A 7146-nucleotide genomic window follows, 5' to 3' on the forward strand; every position below is an offset into this window, starting at 1 on the left:
GTCTCAGCCTCCTGAGTAGCTGGGACTACAGGCATGCGCCACCATGCCCGGCTAATTTTTTTTTATATATATATCAGTTGGCCAATTAGTTTCTTTCTATTTATAGTAGAGACGGGGTCTCACTCTTGCTCAGGCTGGTTTTGAACTCCTGACCTTGAGCAATCCGCCCGCCTCGGCCTCCCAGAGAGCTAGGATTACAGGCGTGAGCCACCGCGCCCGGCCCTCCAGTACTCATTCTTGACTCTGGGAACCGGGGGACCAAGGAACATTCAGATGGACCTAACACACTCTTTCCTAGTTGAGGAAATTTGACAAGTTATGTAACCCAGGTAAGGTTCAGGTTGGGGGTAGGAAAGTCACAATAGCATTTAGGCAATTGCTCAAACTAGGAAACTTAACATATATCTCTTAAACCCAGTGTTTTTTTTGTTGTTTTTTTTTTTGGAGACAAGAGTCTCACTGTGTTGCCTGCGCTAGAGTGCAGTGGAGTCAGCCTAGCTCACAGCAACCTTAAACTCCTAGGCTCAAGCGATCCTTCTGCCTCAGCCTCCCAAGTAGCTGGGACTATAGGCATGCCACCATGCCCACCTAATTTTTGCTATATATTTTTAGTTGGCCAATTAATTTCTTTCTACTTCTTTTTTAGTAGAGACAGGGTCTTGCTCTTGCTCAGGCTAGTCTCGAACTCCTGGCCTTGCCTCCCAGAGTGCTAGGATTACAGGTGTGAGCCACCACACCCAGCCAAACCCAGCCTTTTTAAACATTCACATTCAATCGAGTCCAAAATCCTAGCAATTCTATATTTCAAATACATCTTGATTCCACCCTATATTTCTTTTCTAGGGCTTCTATAAATAAGTATTTCAGAGTGAGTGGCTTATACAGCAGAAATTTATCCCTACAATAATGGAGGCTAGAAGTCTTGAGATCAAGGTGTAGGCAAGGTAGGTTTCACTCTGAAGTCTCTCTCCTTGGCTTACAGACAGCCACCTTTTCTCTTTCTCTTTATATGGTCTTTCCTCTGTGCTTCTTTGTCCTAATCTCATCTGTGCTTTCTGTGTCCTATTCTCTTATAAGGACATCAGTCATAGTGAATGAGGGTCCACCCATATGACCTCGTTTTACTTTAATTACCTCTTTAAAGACTTGATCCCAAAAATAGTCACATTCTAAGGAACTGGGGCTTAGGACTTCAGTGCATGAATTTTGAGGGGACACGATTGAGCCGATAAAGCATCTATTTCTCTCATCTCCACTGCTGCCATCTCAGATGAACCTGCCATCCTCGTTCACCTGCTCTGCTACAATACCTTTCTAGACATCATCTTATGGCCACTCCAATTTATTCTCCACATAGCAGCCAGCGAGATATCTTTTAAAATCTATATTATGTCATAACAATTTCCAGATTAAAACTTTCCAGTATTTTCTCATTTTATCTGAAATCAAAATGCCAAAGGTGGTGCCCAGGGCAGTTTATACATAAGTCCATTACTCCTGCAGCACTAATCTATTTTCCATACTGAACTTTCCACCTAAAATGCTTTTTAACTCACTCTTTAATTGAATAATCCCTTCCTTCAGGTCTCGGTTTAAATTTTACTACAAGTTAATACTGACCATCATCACGTTTTCAGGCTCAGGCACACCCAGGATCTTGATGTGGATTGTTTACCTGGGTCATGAATGGATATTGCCCTCCCCCATGGGCCCAGTGCTTGGCTTGTCTTGCCATGTGGTTCCCTTTGACTCCCCCATCCCTCCCACCCCAGCTCAGTTCCCTACTCAGACAAGACACTGACATTTCCAGTCTGGTCTCCAAAATGAGAACTAGTATGGTATTTTTAATGGTACAGCCATTGTAAAACTTAACTTGCCAGTTTCTTTACTTCTGAAAGGTTAAAAAAGTAATCAAGTGAACAAGCTGACAAACCTCGCGATTAAAAAGATTCCAGTTTTGCCTCAGCTCTAAATTAATCCTTTAAGGAATGAGAAACTTCTGAATTTAGCAATTTTTATCTATTATAAAGTTATTTGTAGAGCTAAATAAAATAGCAATTCTTTTATTAAAAAAACCCTTGAGATGCTTATTAAAATGTCATTATATGCACTTTAAAATAGTTTAAGATGCAAAATGTATCTTTTAATGAAGAATTAGGGGTTTAGAAAAATGAGGAAATTCACTTTTAGTGTTAATGAACATTTATAAAATGCACTTCACTATGAAAGCAGTTCATAATCTCATTCCAAAAAAGCTATAGGAAATTATGTACAATAACCTCATTCACTTTCTTTTTTTCTATTCTCTTTCTACTGCCATTGTTAAGTGAGTGGCTTACATATCTCCCTTTTTGGTCTTCCTATTTTTCCAGAGCCCTAATAGGCCATGGTAGAGATGCACATGGTTTAAAAACAAACTTATGTCTAATAGCAAACCCTTCATCATCTTTGCCTTCAAGCTTCATTCCTTCCACAACTTTCTCGTTTTCTCAGTGCTGCTACCTGGAATCAGTTTTTGATGAATTCTTCCCATATTCATGACATCTAATTACCAAACACTATTGCACATTCATATTTACTTGTAGCTCCTCTCACATTACTGTCTTTCTTCTCTCTCTGACTATAGTCATCCTACTTCAAGTCTTTTGAACATTATTCATGGTTAAAGCAATCCTTTTCCAATCTCTTTCTATCCCGATGTTTCATGTCGATACCTATACCATAGTCATACATAGCACATTTTTTAGTCTATCTGTCCTTCAGTGAAATGAAATTGTAGTAGAAAGCATAAATAATTAATGAAAAAACAGTGCATGACCACACTCACTTGCCTGCTCTAATGGACAATAGCTCCTGAGTGATTTTAGAGTTTACTTAGAAAGTATTCCTTAAGAATGAGGTCAAATCTTACAATCGATTGTTCCATTTAGTTCAGGGTTTTGTTTTTTTTTTTTCTTTTCAATCTCCCACTCTACCTAGGCAGTTTTTTACATATGGTAGTTGTGTTAAAGAGGAAGATATTAATCTGTCAGTATCCATAACCTTTTGCTGCTATGAACTCACTAAGATCACTAAGACAGATCCTGTTACTAGGTTACCAGGTTTTAATGAAAGTTTCCAATAAGATAGAAGTGAGGAGCCTGCAAAGGCTATTGGCATTCACTAAAGGCAAGAGGGTCACAGTACTCACTAAAGAAAGGAATAAAAATTGATATGAGAAAGGGGAAAATAGAATGGATTGAGGAAGATAAAGGACATTTGTGAACTGAGATTGATACAATTTTCAGAAACTAGAAGTAGAGAAGGAATTCTTATCTTTTGATGAAATGCCTATGATCTCATTGGGGGTGGAGAGTGAGAAGAGATGAAAAAGAGAAATTCAATACGTTTAGTTGTATGTAATGAATGGAACATTGTAATCTTTTAAGATAAACCAATATAAATACCAAATTGCTTTCAATTATTTCTTGATGCTGGATTAAAAAAATTTTTAATGTGATGTCAGGACAAGCTTAAGCATCAAATGGTCCTGGCATCGTTGTGGGTTTCACAATGATGATAATGTTCCAAAGCAGTTGGATTGCTGTAGAAACAGTTAACACTTTGAAGTGTAATTCCCATCCTTTTCATGGAAATGTAATGTAATTCCCATTGGAATGTAATTCCCATTCCTTTTATGGAATTTAAATGTATTTCATTTTCAATTTTATTACTTAAAAACACCATCATATATAATTTTAAATATATAATTACACTCCATTTTACAAATTAGAAAACGTAAGCTCTAAAGGCAAATTACTTTGCTCAGGTTCATAAAAATATGCAGGTAGAAACTGACAGAATGAAAACTAAAATTATGCCTTCCAATTCCTATTTCAGAGTTTCTTAATAATGATAGGCTCTATAATTCTTGTGCAAATTGAGAGAAATGCAGAGTTTGGGGTTTTTTTTTTCAGTGTTTATGCTTTTTCTTTTTCTTTTCCTGGCTCTCTCTCTTTTTTTCTCTCTCTCTTTTTCAAGTTTTCTAATTTGAAAGAGGACTCAGTGAGCTGTAATCATTAACAAACTACAAGACTAGAAAGATAATTCCTATTGGTAATTTCCTGATGCCCTCTATTCTTCTGAAAAGAAGCTGCTTCTTGAGTTTTGCTCAGTTGAATCACAGCTTTGTCACTTATAAGTTGTGTGGCCTTGGGCAAGGCAAGTATGGGGTTAACAGTACAATCCTGCCAGGCATTTGTAAGTATACCATGTGCTATCACAGGATGTTAGCTGTCAATATCATCTTCCCTTTCTTTCTTTCCTCTCTCCGTTCACCTCAACCTGCCCACCCACCTTATTCTTTCATTTCAATCTCAAAAGGACAAACTACATTAAAACACCAATTTTCCCTTTCTCTTTACTTTCTTCTAGCTAAACATGGTTCATTTTAAATAACAATGCAAATTTCATGCATACAATACAAATTTTGAAAATTTGTCAAAAATGTCAGTTCAATATTACCAAAGATACCAAGTCAATACTATAGGACAAAACAATAGCAGTATAATCTAACTACCTGAGAGTGTCCTAAAATCCAGAGTTCTATGGAAAATAAATTGGCAGCTTTCGCATCAGCATTTAAAGTTACCTTACTGCAAGCGTTTTATATGGTTTAGGTTAAAAGAAAACCAAAAAAAAAAAAAAAGAAATATATACAATTATTGTATCCTCACCTCTCACAAACTTTTTTTTAAAGTTTCATTGTTTTCTCCACCATTATGAATCATGATAAATTTCTCTGCAATTTCATTTTCTGAAAGAATGCAGAAAAGGAACAACCTTTTCTTTATGGCAAAATGCCCAGTTAAACTCAATCATTTGATCAAAGAAATTAGCATGATTGTTAAACATAAAATAGCAGATATAAGTTATATGGGGGAGCTTAATTTAAAAGTTTAAAGCAGCAAACGCTTTTTAAGTCATTCTGAGTCCATGAAGTTTTAAAATGTTTACTGATCACCCTCTGTGTGCAAAACTGATTAAGTGAGGCAGGGATGCAAAGAAAAGTGGAACAAAACTATTATTCTCCTCTTGCAGGTTAGACTCAAAAAGGAGAGGATAAGACAAAAAAAAATATAGAACACATGGCAGAAGATAATGCCATCCATAAGAAAGAACAGGTAAGAACTGTCAAGCAACTCTCTGAAAAGGGGAGATCACATTTTTAAATGAGGTGGGAGGCTATGGCCAACTCTGCACTTGAATTGGGACGGGAAGAAAGGACAGCTTCAGCAGAGTGGTAAAAACTTTTTCAAGAAGAGTAGCATAAGACAAGAGGTAGACAAAAGCATGTTTAGATTAACAAAGTGCCTTCCTTTTGTTCAGTGTAAGGCAAGATTGGGTGAGAAAGTTTCTTGGAACTAACGTATGAAGGCCTTGACAGCCATATTAAAGATTTAAACTTCATTTCTTAATGAATAAGGAGCTGCATGATTGAGGCTCAGCTTTTGAAGGCTAATCTACCAAGTGTAACTAAGAGAAATTGAAAGGGACAGGCAGATAGAAAACTAACAATTGTTTAGATTAAGGTAATAAAGGTCTGAGATAAACAGGTGTATACTGGAATATTAAGGAGGGAACAAAGGTGAGAAATATTGAAGAGGCAAAATTTATAGAACTTTTAATAGCTTTGAAGTATAATATACATGCCCCATATTTAAGTGCCCTAGTCTTAAATTTACTCTGAAGTGTATATAGACTCAATTTTCAAAAAAACATGATGCAGACCAAGAAAGAGAATATTACTAGTAATCCCAAAGACTCCTGTTTCTATCCCTGCCTCTACCCACTATACTGGCCTTGGACAACATACATTATTTTCAATTGCCTTGATACTTTATATAAATAGGATTATCCATGATAATCCTTTGTGTCTTGCTTCTTTCACTCAACATGATGCATGTAAGATTTATCCATATTTTTGTGTGTTGGCTCATTCTTATTGTCATATAATATTGTATTATATAGACTACTATAATTTATTTACCTATTTCACCATTTGTGGGCATTTGGGGTAGTTGGCAGTTTGGAGTAATAACATATAATGCTGCTATGAACTTTTGTGCACATGCATTTTGGTGAACATATGTCAAATTTCTGTTAGATACAGACCTAGGGATAGAATTACCTGGTCATGTGCATACATAGCTTTAGTAGATAATGATAGTTTTCCAATGTAGTTGTACGAACTAGCAATCACATCGGCAGTATGACAGTGAGTTCCAGTTGCTCCATATCTTTACCAATATTTGGCATTTTCTGTTTTTAACATTTTAGTCATTCTGGTGGGTGTGTAGTGAGTTGCATTTGCATGTCCTTAAAAAGAGTAGTAAATTTATCATCTTTTTTTTTTCTTTTCCATTTGCATATCTTCTTTTGCTAAATAAGTTTAAATATTCTGGATCTGATTCCTTTGTCAGGTATATCTGTGGCAAATAACTTCTCCTATTCTCTAGACTACCATTTCACTCTCTCAATTTTGTCTTTAGATCAAGAAAAGTTATTAATCTTAATGTGGTTTAATGTATCAATTTTATCTTTTATAATTCATGCAAAATATACAGTTAGATGCCACAAAGTAAGTGGCAATACCTTAAACATGAATCTTTTCTATAGGTGTCTAGAATCTTCTCATCCCATCTGAGGAGAATGCTAACGTCTTTCATATGACACACATTTATAAGATTTTATGAGAAAGGGAGAAGTAAATGATTACTCCACGTTGCCTATTCTAGGTGAACTGGAGGCACTACTGACAGAACCAGGTAAGTCGGTGAGATGCCTATTTATATTTAGGGGCAAATATGGCTTTGATTTTGGACATGTTGAGTTTGAGGTATTCATGAGACATGTAAGTGAAAATCAGTAGACCTCAGACTTTAGTAGGAGGGCCATAGTTGAAACTGGGGAATTGGTTGAAATGAACTGAGGGGAAGACTTAAGACACAAGAGAATGACTGAGAACACCATGATGTATACCTCCAGCTAGTGGTTAGAGGGGGATATTACAAACCTATATCCTGAATTTCTTGTTAGAAATTTTTACCTACAAGTCTCATCATCACTTCACACTCGATGCATTAAAACAGAACTCATCATTCACTC

General features: G+C 36.2%; 1 pseudogene; it reads right to left on the reverse strand.

Annotated features, from left to right (window-relative positions):
- Positions 1-6594: 6594 nt before the first annotated feature.
- LOC142873635 (uncharacterized) lies at positions 6595-6714 on the reverse strand (annotated as a pseudogene).
- Between the last annotated feature and the right edge of the window lie 432 nt (positions 6715-7146).

The sequence above is a fragment of the Microcebus murinus genome, chromosome 10 (assembly GCF_040939455.1).
Source record: "Microcebus murinus isolate Inina chromosome 10, M.murinus_Inina_mat1.0, whole genome shotgun sequence".
NCBI lineage: Eukaryota > Metazoa > Chordata > Mammalia > Primates > Cheirogaleidae > Microcebus > Microcebus murinus.